Below are 16,385 nucleotides of genomic sequence, written 5' to 3'. Positions count from 1 at the left end.
TTAATTATGAGATCAAAATTACAAATTAGTAAGTTTGCATATTAGCAAAAGTTACATTACATTCCTTGAAAGTACAACTTCTGCAATGGCTCTGTAGCTGTGGCTAAGAAAAATTCTTAGAGAAAAAACTTCAGAAACTCCCTGAGCAGTCAGCTACTAAAATAAAGTCTAATAAAATATGTAAACAAAGGGAGAGATGTTTATACATTTACATTAGAATCTCATGAATGTTTATTAGTTGAGAAGCGATCAAACAAAAATAGCTAAAATGTTGCCCCCAAAGACCCCCGATAATATAAATTCAGAAGACAAAGCTACTTTGTAATCTGAAAAGAATTTAAAAAAAAAAAATAGCTAACTTGCTACAGTGTGTTGATTCACATTAAGTCGATTAAAATCAACAACCACATAAGAATTTGGAAATATTTTCTATATCAACTTCTGGGTCTTTTTTTTTTTTTTTTCTTTTTTTTTATCTTGTAATGTTAGAAGTATCACTGTATTTAAGAATCAAAGTTATAGGACACTTTTTACTCACAGGGAAAATTTATCAGGATTAATTCTCAATCCTTAACATATATGCTCCAAATACAAGAGCACCCATATTCATAAAAGAAACCCTACTAAAGCTCAAAACATACATTGCACCCCACACAATAATAGTGGGAGACTTTAACACCCCACTCTCACCAATGGACAGATCAGGGAAACAGAAACTGAACAAGGACACTGCAAAACTAGCAGAGACTTTGAACCAACTAGAATTAATAGATATATACAGAACATATCATCCTAAAACAAAAGAATACACCTTCTTTTCAGCACCTCACGGCACCTTCTCCAAAACTGACCATATAATCGGTCACAAAACAAGCCTCAACAGATATAAGAAGATTGGAATATTCCCATACATCCTCTCAGATCACCATGGAGTAAGGCTGGTCTTAATAACAACAAAGACAACCAACAGCCCACATACACATGGAAGCTGAACAATGCTCTACTCATCGATAGCAGGGTCAAAGAAGAAATAAAGAAAGAAATTAAGGATTTTCTAGAATTTAATGAAAATGAAAACACAACATACCCAAACCTATGGGATGCAATGAAAGCAGTACTGACAGGAAAACTCATAGCTCTGAGTGCTTCCAAAAAGAAACTGGAGAGAGCATACATCAGCAACTAGACAGCACAACTGAAAGCTCTAGAACAAAAGGAAGCAGATACACCCAAGAGGAGTAGATGGCAGGAAATAATCAAACTTAGGGCAGAAATTAACCAAATAGAAACAAAAAGAACCATTCAAAGAATCAACAAAACCAGGAGCTGGTTCTTTGAGAAAATTAACAAGGTCTATAATCCCTTAGCCAGACTAACTAGAGGGCAAAGAGAGAGTATCCAAATTAACAAAATCAGAAATGAAAGTGGAGACATAATAACTAAAACTGAGGAAATTCAAGAAATCATCAGATCCTACTACAAAAGCCTATACTCAACAAAGCTGGAAAATCTGGAGGAAATGGATGAATTCTAGACAGAGAGCAGATACTAAAGTTAAACCAGTTTGCAATCAGGCTGGGACAATCACGATCAGCAGTGTGCACACTACACAGCCTCTTCACCTCAAGATGAGGCATATGGGCATAGCCTTACATTCACAATGAGCAAAAGAGCAGTTGGCCTGGCACGGGCCGATCAGAGAAGGCGAGCTTAGGGCAAAACTTCACCTGGATGACATACGATGACATGGGTGTGGCCACGGAGGAGGACCCTTTAAAGCCCCAAGAGTAAAAGACGTTTAGGGAAGAGCCACTATGTGAAATGGCAACGCAGGACAGCCATGTACAGCCCTCGTGACCAATGCAACAGAAAATAAAGAGATCCTGAGGCTAGGCTGGGAGTCTAAGGACTGTCAGAGTACTGGGAGCAGGAGAGAGTCAAGAGAACTATGACAGAGCCTCATCTTCTCTGTCCACACTGTAGCGTTACTAATGACAAATCGTCAGATGGCCTCAGTCTGGGGAAATGCTATGTTCCGGTGATGGCTCTACATCATCTTTCAGTTACTGTATCAAAATGCCTGAGGTAAGCAACTTCAAAGAAGAAAAGTTTATTTGGGCTGGCAGTTTCAGAGGATTTTGTCCATGTTCACCGAGCCCACTGGCTTTAGGATTAGAGTGGTGCATCACGGCAGAAGTTTGTGTTCACCCTGTGGTAGCCAAAAACCTCTCCCAAGAGCGCCTCGGGCTGGCAAACAAGCAGTTAACACGTGGGTTTTGGGGGAGACATTTCAGATTTAGACAGCAAAAAGAATGTTTAACTCACCATCTGGGTTAGTTGTGACAAACACTAACAGAGCAAGAGCTGTCTGGTGTAGCTGCTCAGGTCACACATAAAAGCAGGCAAGTCAAAGGGGAAACGGGTTCTCACTAAGGCGGAGAGGGGAAGGTATAGCACATCCTAGCAGCTGGGACCCCAGCTCCGGCTCTGATCCGGCAGCTTGGGAATAAAAACTGGAGTAAACCAAAGGAGATGAAATAAAAATACACAGAAGAAATTAAACAATTAAAATCTGGGAAACTTACCAATGAGAGGGAGCAAGCTTGGTGAAACCGGAAGGCCTTCCTGTCTCCCTCCCTAATCCACCCCCTGAACACACACACACACACACACACACACACACACACACACACACACAAAGTGTCTCCTGTGGTTCCATGTGGCCTGCAACTCACTCCATAGCCCAGGCTGACCTCAACCTCCCAAGTACTGGCTGTGCCACCATACCTGGCACAGGTACTACCACCTTCTAAAGCTGTGGCTTAGACGGTTGAAGAGTAGTGTCAGCACGCTATCCAGCTAAAAGTACAACTGGATATCAAAACCACATCCTGATGTATCTACTCAGTATAGTCAAATGTATAGATAGTCACAAGTGCTCAAGTCACTGAGGCACAAAAGTTCACACTTCAAACCCATAGCAGAGCACGGAGCCAAGAGCACAAGGTCACGGGTCACACCATCGCTGTGCTCTGAAAGATTCAGAGAATCAACACAGAACACCGCTACTGAAAAATAAATTTGAGTTTCATACTCCAAATTTTTACATCTTTAAAACTGCCAGCAGGGGTAAACACTGCCCTTAGAGAGAATTTCACTCTAGAAAAGGCTACAAAGGACTTCAGGGAAAATGTGGGCATCCCTGCTCTGAGCAGCCGAATAGTAAAGCCATTTATGGCTGCTCCACACTTACAGATCTGACACTAAATGTCTGGAAAATCCTAGGATCTTTAGCTCTATACTAGAGCATGTGCCTACCCTGTGTGAGGATCCAGGTTCAATTCCTAAAACTGGAAGTTCGGGGAGAGAAGGACTCCATTCAGATGACATAGGCTGGGTGAAGAAAGACACCTGCACTCATTGTTACAGTTTGAATATGGTGTGCTCCAATCAAAACTCATGTTAAGTTTTAATTACCCAACAGAGCGATGTTGGGAAGCTGTTGGGAGGTGGACAAGATGGCTTACTGCGTAGCGGCGCCATTCATCTGGTTCTTCTCTCTTCTGTGCCGGCTCAAATGCCTTCCATTTCCCTCCATTTCTGCTCCGGGATCTCCGGAATGACGAGCTGACTTACAGCTTTTAAATAAATTACCCAGCCTTGCAATTCTGTTGCAGTACTGAGAAGCACTCTGAGACTCACATACACCAGAAATCCCACATTTCGGGGTGAACACACACATTAAAACCCAAAAAACTACACCTACACCAACCCTGATTCCTTTGTTAATATGCATGTCTGGGTGTCCAGCTCAGCATCATACAGGATCTTAAATTAAAATCTACATAGCTTTAATCCTCCATGCCATGTATGTGAATATATGTGTATTTATGTGACCATGTACACGTGTCTATGTATGTTTATGTATGTACATGTGTCTGTATGTGTGTGTGTGTCTGTGTTCATGTGTCTCTGTATGTGTCTGAATGTGTGTGTCTGTATATGTCCCAAGTGGGTCTGTATATGTATGCCTCTGTGTGTCTGTGTGTATTACATACATATTTGCTCATGAGCGCATGTGCGCGCGCGCGCGCGCGTGCGCGCGCGCGTGTGTGTGTGTGTGTGTGTGTGTGTGTGTGTGTATGTGTGCGTGCACACGCGCTCGCGCACACACACACACATACACACACACACACACATACACACACACACACACATATAAATAGAGAGAATGTATGTCAGTTATAACACACCCACTAAAATAATTCTGCCCCCAGACTCTACTGGGATTGCAACCCACTCAGTCTAATTTTAACTAAAGTGGGCTTCTGAAAAGAAAAGGAACTCAAAGCCAAACTCAAGAGAAAAAAAATTAGTTTGTGAAACAAAAGACAAACTCAAATGTACATTTTTACTGAACCTTGACCTAGAGTGACAGCCCCACTGTGCTTTTCCTTTAAACCACAACCCGAGGGACACGGTAAGAAAAGCCATGATCTCTCCATGCCACAGTCAAATGCAATTTACCACAGTTCAACTAATGTAAATTTTACAGCAGGGACCCTGAGCCACAAAAGTTGGAGTTGTGACTTAAGAAGAAAAGATGACGTGGAGTTCGTGAAAGGGGCCAAAGGGCCAAGGTGCATGCAGATCTACAGAACCAGGAAAGAGTCCAGCAAGAACAGAGCTAGCAGAGTGACCAAGATGGTCAGAGTGGCCAGATGGTCAGCAGGGTGGAGATTCAGGCAAAGGGAGAGGCAGGTGGGCCGCTGGGTTCACAGTCCACGTACACTGGCCACATTTCTCTCAAGATTCACATGATGAAGCCCTCGGTGCCAGCACCAGAAAATGTGATAGTCTTTGGAGAGAGGGTCTTTCATGTGAAAGGGGGGGACTCGAACAGACCCTCACAAGAAGGCACAAGACCCTGGAGAGATGTCTCAGCCGCTAAGAGCACTGCCTGTTAGTCCTGAAGACCTGGATTTCATTCCCAGCACCTCGGGAGTGACTCATGACCATTTGAAATGCCAGAGATTCAAAAGCCCTCTTCTGGCTTCTGAGAGCACCAGGCCCACAGATGGTGTACAGACAGGCTAACACACATACACACACACACACACACACACACACACACACACATTAGAACAGACCTTTGGGGAGCCTGCTGACGTTCTGGTCTTCAACTCCTAGCCTCCAGATTACGAGGGATTGGGTCTGGTTTAAGCTGCTCTGTGGCACTTGGTTATGAACGCCTTAGCAGACCCACCCAACATCCTACAGCCCCTTCCAGCAACCGTCTGTCTCGTTACCCACGCCTAAGGTTTCTAACAGTCTACCTGGACAGGCACTAACGTTCCTAGAAAGTCCCCTTCCTCCCTCTCTGCACAAGCCTTGGAATCATCTCAAAGTCTGTCACTGTGTCTGAGGCCCACCGTCACCCCCACTCCTCATGGCCGCCCTTTCTACTGTAGGACTAGTCCTACTAGCCTTACTTGTCTCAGTAGCTCCTCCTTCCTCTGCTCACAAGACAATGCTCCCCAGAGTCCTGTCCTCACTTTCTCTCTTCATCCCAAGCTTAATCCTAACACATCTACAGCTGGAAGCACACCTAGACATCATGATAACCTTTTTCCAGACCCCAGGCGGGGGGGAGAAGAGGCCAGCCATGAACACATGGAGAGATAAGGGAGAGGGGAATGGGGAGAGAGGGAACAGAGAGGGAAGAGAGTAAGAGAGTAGGAGCTCATGGTATCACTATGACAGCAAACCAACATAATCCAAAAATAAGAAGTGTGCAGAAGAAATTACAGCATTCATGGAATACTGTGCTGAAGAAATTACAGCATCCAGTGGAAAGACCACTTCTCTGCTGGGAAGTTTGATGAAAGCCTCCATGAGAAAAATTAAAAGCAATAAGGTTTTGAGGCAACTTATCAGATCTGCACGGTTTCCTTGTGAAAATGCATTGGGTAATTTTCCAGAATCCTAGTCTACCAGTATGGAAAAGTTCGAATTTTCTGATACATACCACAAACGGTGGCTATGCAAAACCCCCAAGTAAACAGGCAAAGAGAAAAATTCAGCACACTGACCACCCCTTTTCAGAATCCAACCCTGCAAGGAAGGCTTTAGGTATTTCTGGAACCTTAGGCTTAATTAATTCATGACTTCTCTTGCTGATTTCTAGGTGTGCCTAAACAAAAAGGCCACTTGATTTAGAAGGTGCAAAGTGTTTTACCAGGGAGTAAGAAATCAAATGTGTTCCTCCAGCACGACAGCAAACACAGGAGAAAGATGGGATTAAGAGATGGAGCAAAAGGGAGCAATGGAGTGGGGGGGGGGGGGGCGACTGGGAGTCCCTCAGGGAACCAAAGATGGGAAAGGACAGCAGAAGCAACACTCGAAGAAAGAGGGCCCCCAATGCACGCAGCCCCCTTTGGGGGGGACGGTTCTGTTGAGGTTGTTTGAGCACAGTTGAACACACCGCTGCATGTCTGCAACTCTTAAATAAACCAGGAGAACGCTCGTCCAGTGAGAGCTGCCCGTACCAGGCAGTCCACCGGTCCTTTGCTCTCCCTCACCACACAGCTTCTGAGCAAAGGCTACCTTGGCCTCTCCTGTTTCCCAGCAGTTGTATTATAATCGGTGGTCAGGGAAAAACCAGTAAGAGGGGTAACAGTGCAAGTGGTGCTGCCCTGTGGTCTGAACAAGCACAGCCAACATGTCTCCTATACCCTTTTTCTTCCCACATAGCTGTCCAAGACGTATGTCAAAGTCTCTGTTAGTTATCAATTATACACATGGCCTGGATTCAAACAGAATCTGAATATCCCAGGGAGGTGTGGCCTTAGATCCATTCTCAAAAAGACCGAACAATACGACAGAGCTTTCGGCTGGCACCAAACATGTGTGCGCATACAAGCCTCACACAATCCCCACTACAGCCCAGGGAAGAGTCTGTTATTACTCACATTTTGCAGATGAGCAAACGGGCAGGCACAGACTCAACAGTAAAGCACACACACAGGCTAGCTACATTACCGCAAAAGCCAATGTTCAAAGCCAACGCTTACTCGAGCCTTGAACCGGCCCAGCTCTGATGAAGTTGCCCCAAGTGCAAAAGCCTTGACCAATCAGAGCTGCACTGACAGGTGAACAGGGTGCAAGGACCTGGGGGAATCCAGGTCATTCTCCCCCTCCACCCACTGTCCTCTTGGGAGCATACCTGACCTCTAAGCAAAGACAGTTACTTCCCTGATGCTCAGATGCCCCGCAGAGGCAGTAGTAAATGTGCAACTAATGGTAACACTTAGTCCCCGCCCCGCCCCCCCAATCCCATCAGAAGCTGAGACACCCTGAGCTGAAACAGCATTTACTCTACCCTGCCCCAGAACCTCGCAGCACAGCCGTGCAGGACACTGCGACTACTTCAGTTTGGTTCTCCAGCCTGCTGACCATGTCTGCTGAGGGAACTTGTGGCTCCCACCCTGCCCTGCATCTGGACAGAGCAACAAGATATATGTTGTCAGCCTGGGGAAAAAGAAAATGGAGCTCCAAGGTACAGTTCCCACCCTGCATGTTGCTTCCACGCCATCGTAAATTCCATGGCAGCCATCTGAACTGAAAGTGTCGGCGGCAGAAAACCTGTATGTAGGGTGGGCGTCTGTTCCACCACAAAGACTGTCCTCTCCCTATGCGGGCAGCACTGCCTGAGAGAAGGTCACACTGCCGGAAATAAGTTGGCTCACCTCAGGTGACTAGCTCCACGGGTAATAACATGACTTAAGCCCACAGTGACTGATGCTCCCCTTGGCCCGTCGTCACCTGAGTACCGCACCTCAGGGCTCACTCTGAGAAGTGAAAAGTAAATTAGTGTCTGAGAAGACTAGAGGAGGCGAGGGGAAGAGAAGAGAGATGGAGTGATCTGGATTCCCCTGCTCTTCTGTGGAAGTACAAGCGTGCCTTTGCTGTTCACTACTGTCACTTTATTCTGACTCTTTAGGGCACCAATGACTATGACGTAGAAGGCATCCAATTATTTGACCACTTCCTCAATGAATGCATTTAAATAACTAAAAGTCACCTTTCCTTACTTCTAAAAGTTTTTCAATTAGAATGAATTGTGACATCCCCAGTACACGGTCACCTTACTTCCTGCTCCACTGAAAGCCATCTTACTTCCCGCCCCCACAGCAAGGACAGATGAAAAGACATTTAAATCAACCAAGAACCACCTAATGGACAAATACAAAGTCAATTCCTTCCTGATACACCAGAGACAGCCATCACAAAGGCAGTAAACACTGAGAGCCATTAACACCCTGGAAAACCTAACAAAAGTGGAGAAAGACTTTCACACATAAAGTACTTAGTAAATCTCACTGGAAGGCTGTAAAATAAAAAGATTTTAAAAAACTAAGTCAGCAGAGAGGTTTACCAGGTTTGTGGCAAGGTGGAGCAGCAGGGGACGGGGTGGGCGTGGGGAGTCAGGGAGACAGAGAACACCTCGAAGGTTCTTCTGAGTGGAGACGGCGCAAGCGTGCAGCAGCATTTGACACATGGACTGACACAAGCCTGGGAAATGCTGTGGATCCCAGTGACTGCACTAGAAGACGCTTACCACTGCTGCCATATCTCTACCGTTAAGTTCTACCAGGGAGCATTGTAAACTCAGAAAACAAGAACACCGTGAATCTGGGGGGCGGGGGGAGAACTGGTAAAGAAAATGAAAGAACTGAATAGCCTTAAATGTGTTTAGTGGATGGGGCACTCGCAACAAACAAGCAGTTTTATTTTGTTTTGTTAAAAAAAAAAAAAAAAAAAAAAGGCTGGGTGTAGTAGCTGGGTGTGGTCACGCACACCTTAGATCCCAAGGGCAGGTAGCAGCAGGATAGATCTCAGTGAGTTCAAGGCTAGCCAGAACTACTTAGAAAGTGTGTGTGTGTGTGTGTGTGTGTCTGTCTGTCTGTCTGTCTGTCTGTCTGTCTGTCTGTCTAAAGAAGAAAGGAGGGAGGGAGGGAAGACAGACAGGAAGGAAGAGAGAGAGAGAGGCATTGTGAAGTTAAGAGGGTAAACCATGTGCACTTCATACAGGACGTATTCTCAGCAGAGTCAGGGAGCCATTGATGTGAAAATGTCCAATGAAGTGACAACAGCAGGGTTAGTGGAAACAGATTCCTCAAGAGGGTACCTTGCGGCATCAGATGGGATGTGTGACAGCCACGGCTCCTTCTCGGGACCTCACTGCACACATCCACAAAGGCCAGGAGGTCGTCCCTCAAGGAAACTTACTTCAAAGAAAGCAAGTCAAATGAAGCAGCGGCGGCCGTGGCCCAGAGCCCTCTTTGTGTAATTTATGAGCATCACTTTTCCTCGTCTGCTGCTCTTTCTGTGGAACAAGCTATTTTGGGCAAATACTTTTAAAAGTCTAAACCAGAAAAAAAAAAGCATCAGGGTTCAAAAAGAGAGTGCAATCTGGATTCAGCAAGGAGAAAGGGTTGCAGGAAATGGAGGAGGATAAGGATACTTTTTTGTAAAAATAGCCAAGCACAGATTTAGATCTCTGAGTTTAAGGCCAGCCTGGTCTACAGAATGAGTTCCAGGACATCCAAGGCTACACAAAGATCCTGTCTCAAAACAACAAACAAACCACACCAAACCAAAAGAATGCTGAATTCTTAGGCTGAGTAAATCCAGGACTCGAGACATTGTCAAAAGAATTGAAAGTTCAAGACCAGCCTGGACTGAACAGTGGGTGAGACCTTGTCTCCTTTTAGATGGGGGACAGGAGGCAGAGATACCAAGGTGGTTTTGGCTGCTTCCCCCCACCCTCTGCGCCCACCTCCCCGGTGCTACTGACTGAACTCAGAGGGGATCTAATACTAGGTGAGGTCCCTACCTATGCCACAGCCCCATATTTTTATTACATATTCACGGGAAATCTGTGATAGTTACATACATTCGTCCAGTATGACAGACAAAATAATCGCCCAAATTCTCTTTTGAAATAAGTTTAAAAACTAAAATATAAGTTTTATTTTTTATGTTAATGGTAAAATTTAGTCATCTCCAAAAATCTCAGGGCACCTAATGCCTCTGGAGAAGCCCTCTTTCCAGAAGGACAGACAGACGCCCGATGTGTCTGTCAGGTACTGTGCTGCTACGTATCCAGTAAGCCAAGGAAGAATGCCAAGTTTCTCTCCTCTGTGAACTCCACTTCTAAAACTGCCTCTCTTGGAAGACTCTAAATTCTACTAACCCACTTCTCCCTGAGTCTGCTCCAAGAGCTCTCTCAGGCCAACCTCTGCAGGGGCACACACACACACACCGCTTCACACCATCTTACCCTGTTCTCACTATGACTACAGCACACTGCTCCCACCTACACTGATGACCAGAGGCCAGCTGAGCTCCTAGGAAACTCCTAGACAGCACCCAACTCCCACAGAAGGAGCTGTGGGGCCAGGGGCTTTGGGGATCTGACAAGAAAGATCAGAGCCAGGTCTTCTGGGGATAAGAATCCAGAATGGGGAGGCAAGTACAAGATTCCGAAAAGTTGGATAAAGTGAGAGAAAGCAAACCAACTTCCCACCTGTGGGCAGCCAGGGCTCTAGATGACCAAACAAGCAAGGAAGGGGGAGGTTCTCTCCAAAGTGGGTGGTCCCTCGAAATCCTCAAAACTAAATCTGCGAAAGTACCCCAAGGCCAGTGAGATAGTTCAGCTGGTAAAAGTGCTTGACACACAAGCACTATGACCTAAGTTTGATCCCTGGACCTATGTAAAGGTGGAAGGAGAAAATAATGCCACACAATGTGTTCATGCATGAACTAACAATAGCAATAAAACCATGTACTTACTGAAAACATCATGAGCAGCCAGTAGCATCACCTCAACTAGGAAGGTGATGGTGAGTATCAACTTGGAAAAATCTAGAATTACCAGGGAGACGGCCCCTGGGTATACCCATTGAATTACCTTAATTGTGCCGAGGTGAAAAGACCCATCCACTGTGGGTCACTCTCTGGCTGGGATCCTGGACTGTGGTGTATGTGAGACCAGCAGCAGCGGGTTTTCACTCCCTCTGACCCTTGACTGTGGGAAAAATATACCCAGCTGTCTAGAGGTCCTGTGGCCCTGACATCCCAGCAAACACTAACAGTACCTCAAAGTGTGAGCCAAAATGGACAACTTCTAAGTTCCTTTGTCAAGATATTTTAACACAGCAACAGGAGCAGAGACTAAGACAGAAATATCCCTCCTTTATGGGACATCTCTAGCTCAGCGGCCTCTAGAACAAACACCTGAGGTAGGGTGAACCGGCAGTCTGACAGGCACCCATGCGTGGCTCGCTCTGTCTCATAGAGACTCCTGGGTCTGACCTCAGGGTCAGGGCCTGAATCATCTCCTAAGGACGGAACCGTGCCGCACTTCCTTCCTCTCTTCCCACTTGTTTATTTTCAGCTTCTGTCGGGGCCATGTGCTCCTTGGCTTTGATGGCGACAGCCATCACAGCCATTTTCTTCATCTCAGCAACACCCACCAGCCCTGTTACACCGTCCCTCGGAGACACAGTCGAGTTCCTCTACTGCTTTTGAAAGGTGTCCACATCAACCGGGTGCCTACCAGAATACAAGCTGATGAGGAAGACATCCAGAACTGTCAAGGGCGACCAAATCTACAAGGAGTCTGCTGAGCACCTTTCTCCCCATGCCCCAAGCATTGCTTCAGTACTGGTCTGTAGGAAGTTGCTCACAGATGAGAACTCACACACACCACCTGTGCTGGAGAATTTAGGATGTGAAGAAACCAAAGCTGTTGGTATGCCACTGACCCTGGAGGCCCGAGAGTATCCTAGACTGAAATACTTAGACAAGTAAAGGCACAATTTACAGTCTCTAAATTCTTATTGTAGGAAATTGTGTGTGTGTGTGTGTGTGGTGTATAAGTGGGGGGAGCATTCTGAGAACTCCATAAATAATTCGATACAAATCTCCAGCCAGGACCCGGTGGTTACTCTTGAGCCAAGGTCTAGTCCTTCTGCCTAGTTCCAGCCCAAGGATACAGGTCACCTCTGTTCCCCTTTTATATTGATGTCTAAACTAGTTCACTTCCCAGTAGGGAAGAGCTAAGTATACAAATCATGTGGAACGTGTGTTCCCACAGAGCTCAGTCATGTGATGAGCTCAGAGAACCCAGTGATGGGAGACCCTTGACACTTCCCTACGGAAGAATGTCTTCTGCAAAGGACTCCTGCCAACACGGGAAGCCTGTGCTGGGAAAATCCTCAGCCTGCGACCGCCCGTGTTTCCAGCCCTGATGTCTCACTTCCTCTCTGCCTCACATTCCTCTTGGGTCTCAGCTGAGGAGCAAAGTGGACTCTCAGGAGTCTTCAGAGAAAAAAGAGCCAAAATGGGTTTCAAGAAATAGGAAATGTGTAGTTATATTTAAAGTCAAATTCTATTCTACCAATTTGAAGTGTTTTTTAAAAAGAACTTGGTTTTGAATGCCAGCCCTCTAAATAAAGTTGTTTCGATGCCGCTTATGGAAGCTGGGTGTGGTGGCAGATGCCTAAAGTCCCACTGTTCAAGAGATGTAAGGACGGCAGATTCCAGGCAGCCCCAAAAACACCGAGGAAGGGAACTGGAGATGCAGTTCCCTTGGGAGAGCACTTGTCCAGCTTGCAGGAAGTCCTGAGTTCAGTCTCCGAAGCCTCTGAAAACCAAGTGAAGCAGTGGGAAGCAGGAAAACAGATGCTCAGGGTCTTCAGCTACACAGTGAGTTCTGGGCCAGCCTGGCCTACATAAGACCCTAGAGGGTTTTGTTTTTGTTTTTTAAGTATGCTTTTAAACTTTTCAAATATTGCCGTTTTAAAGTAGTGATGCCACCAATGTAGCCTTTGATTAATGACATACAGCACCATACCCAGCAATCATTCAGTGTTTAGTTAGAATACTGAGTTTAGAACTGAGCACTCAGACTTCATTTCTGTCCCTTACTCGATACTGCACAACTATTATATGCAAGATATATATATATATATATATATATATATATATATATATATATATATGGCAAAGTACTAAGCAAGGGGCTTTGGCTCACACCTATAATCTCAGCACTTGGGAGGATAAAGTAGGAGGATTACCCTGAGTTAACAGCCAGCCCAGGATATATAGTGATGTCTAAGACAATTAGGGTCACAAAGTAAGATCTGTTTCAAAACAAAAACCAATAACACAAACAAAAAAATTTTAACTGGGCATGGTGGCTTGTGCCCATAAAGCACTGGGGGTGGGAAAAGAGAAGAGGAAGAACGATCAAGAGTTCAAGAGCAATCTCAAGCTACATCGTGAGTTCTAGGCCAGCCTGGGCTAACTGAGACCTTTGGCCAAGTTGTTTCATTAAGATTAATATAGTGATGATGCATATAAAATTCTACACATAATAAACCTACTAAACAGTACCTATAATTAGTGCTAGCCTATTTAATTAAAATGTAAACGTCTAGCTATTGAAAACAATGGACCCGAAGAGGGGGACAAACCTCACTCAAAGCATAGCCATAGCGTGGGTACACGACAGAGTCCAAGGACGGGACACTTTTCTTCGTAGACACATATCCATCCCACTTGCTGCCCACACCCTTCCCCAGCGAGGCTGGCCCACTTATGTCGCTTTGCATAGCTGTGTAGGAAAGTCAGTCTTAAATGCCAGACTTGACAAAGAGATGACTCATCCCGGAGGGGATGCGGCGTTGTCAGCCTTATCACGGGATCCCTCGTCCACTGGGACAGCCAGAGGCCAGAAACCAGCTACTTAGGGAGTCTCCCACTCATGATCCTGGAAGCAGCGATGCTCTAACTTTACATTTTGTTAATGTATGAACCAAAGAGCACTTGGGAGGACCCCAACTGAACTCATAAGGGAAACGATGCACATGAAGGGCAAGTCTCAGGCAGTAGGTTCAAAACTGTCCAGGGCCGGGCAGTGTGACAGTTGTTACGGTGAACAACTTGACACTTGGACACTGTCCTACTCCAACCTCACATCACGATGGCTTTGGAGGACACGTTCCACTCCTCTACAGCCTGGCTTGGGAGTGTGACCACATCCCTCAGGAGCAGACAAGCCCTCAGCAGGAGCTTGAGAAGCTCTTTCCCATTACCACTTAGTGGGCACGGAACATTTTTTCCCCCAGAGTAAGCTCCCAAATTTGCCTTCTAAGGTTAAAAGGCTTTAGCTTTGGTTCTTCTTGACAGCAAACGGCCAAAGTGGTGGCTTCATGGTGGCCCCTCAGCTTGTCCAGAAGGCTGTAAGTCACCACCACAGTAATGCTAACCTGCACTGAACTCTGGTCTCCACCATCAGAGTCCCACAGGCATAACTATTAATGACTGGAAACGTCAGCCCCCCTGCTCCCTCTCCCTAGATCAGATGATCCTCCTAGACCTCTTGATCCAATCTAGGACGGGGTCACTTTAACAAACTCCTGACATCCTATGCTCAGTTTTACTCCAAACAACACACAGAGAGAAATACTGACCATCCGGCAATGTTCTCTTACCGCAGGAGGCCCACAGGAAAGCCCAGAACACTTGAAGCCACATGGCTCCAGTATCAAAACCCAAACCGAAAATGAATGTCTTTTCTTTTTTCCTTCTGGGACCAATGAAAAAGAATCCTCAACTCAGAGTTACATCATTCTTATTCATGTATATTTAGCAATCCGATTTCCTGGTGCTTCCCAGGCCCCAAAGGTTCTTGGAAACGTGTCCTAAGTATACTGTATGATAATGAAGAAAACAATTTTGTCAAAAGCGGCTCTATATACACCTTGCCTGGTGGCAGTGCACACCTTTAGTCCCAGAGCTCAGAGGGCAAAAGCAGGCGGAACCTCTGAGTTTCAGGTCAGCCAAAGAATAAACTATGTCTCTTAAAAAAAAAAAAAAAAGTTTTTGGTTTTTGGTTTTTTTTTTTTTTGTCAGCCTATCCGAACCACAGTGAAATCCACAGATACACACATATATCCTGAATCATCTGCGAAAACTATTTCAAAAACAAACACAAAAGAAAAAAAAAAAAACCCTCTTCGTCCATTATTAATAACAAGACCTGCTTTCTGCAAACTCCCATAGCCAGAGCCTAGAACTTCAAGGAACTTGCGGCACCAATTAGTGCTAGGCCGTGGTATGAACAAAGCACCGCAAATAAACTCCACAGGGCTTCAGACAGAAGGTTGTGTTTGTAATTAACTCCGACGTCCTCTCATCACCCCCTCCCCAGAGCTCCACCCTGCCCAGCACCCTCCAGGGCTCCCGTCCTCAATCTGGTTTCCATTCGAGCCCCGCCCCCTTCCCCTAGCCTCTCCGGGACTGTGAATCAATCCCATCCCGGGCAGGAAACGGGACCCGGGGTAGCCCCCTCCGCTGTGGCGGAACAAAGGAGCCGGGCACAGCTGCACCAGCAGGGCGTTCCAGCGGGTCCCCGCGGCCGGGGCACACCGCACCTGAACCCCACTCCCCAGGACGCCCCATTGTTCCACCTCCGCTTCTCCTTCCCACAGGAAGCCATAAGCTTATACTACCACAGAACCCGAGGCCAGGAAACTCCAGTGGGTCAGAGGGATGGAGGCGGGGGTGCTAGGGGGCCGGCGGAAAGCAGGGTTCCCCAGTGCCCAGGGGTACGAAGTCAGTATCACAAAGTGAGAGAGCAACTTAGTTTGCAAGCCCCCTCCCCCTCCTGCCGCCCCCGAAGCCCCACGGGGCCGCGCTCGCCCCCGACGACCTCGAGCACGCGTGGGTTCACGGTGGAGCGCCCCGGGGAGCTGATGACCCGGGATTGCAGGCTGCGGCTGAGCCCGGGGCCGCGCTCACAAAGGCACGGGCGGGAAGGGAGCCGGCACGGGGGAGCGCGGCATACCTCGCCGGGCAGGCGCTCTGCCGCTCCGCCTCCGCGTGCTGCTCGCTAGCCGGCGCCTGGGGAACGCGGGTCCGACCCGAGGTGGGGCTCGTGCCTCAGTTTTGCCGGGGATCCCGCGCCGCTCAGCCGACCGTGCGTCCCGCGCAGCCCACACCGCGTCCGCCGGCTGGGCTCCGAGTGCGCTGGCTTGAGGCGCGGCGGCGGCGCGGCCACTCCCCTCTCCCGGCGGGGGCGGCGACCTCGCCGCCCGGACGCGCCCCTCGCTCCCCGGCCGCCGTTCACCCAGGCGCAGGCCGCACAGCGCCCCCCGGTGAGCACCCGGCGAGCCGGGACACCCGGGGAAGCGCGCTGGCCCTTCACCTTGGCCACTGCGTGATCCGGGATCTGCAGACCAGACATGCGGAGCTCACAGCTGCAAGAGCCTGGAGCCTGGGCGCGAACCCCAGGAAGGAGAACATTCCTTCTC

The 16,385-nt window shown here is 47.4% G+C and overlaps 1 protein-coding gene across 3 annotated transcripts in view; it reads right to left on the bottom strand.

Moving 5' to 3' along the window:
* Window positions 1-16,071, bottom strand: part of MYO1B (myosin IB) — a 155,424-nt gene extending 139,353 nt beyond the window's left edge. For all 3 annotated transcript variants that reach the window (XM_080933416.1, XM_080933417.1, XM_080933418.1), the window contains exon 1: window positions 15,920-16,071. The gene's annotated coding sequence lies outside the window, so the exon portion shown is untranslated. The remainder of the gene's footprint in view (window positions 1-15,919) is intronic.
* Between the last annotated feature and the right edge of the window lie 314 nt (window positions 16,072-16,385).

Source organism: Micromys minutus (assembly GCF_963924665.1).
Source record: "Micromys minutus genome assembly, chromosome: 19".
Classification (NCBI taxonomy): domain Eukaryota; kingdom Metazoa; phylum Chordata; class Mammalia; order Rodentia; family Muridae; genus Micromys; species Micromys minutus.
Note: the sequence above shows the minus strand (reverse complement) of the source record. Positions and strands in the feature narration are given on the sequence as shown.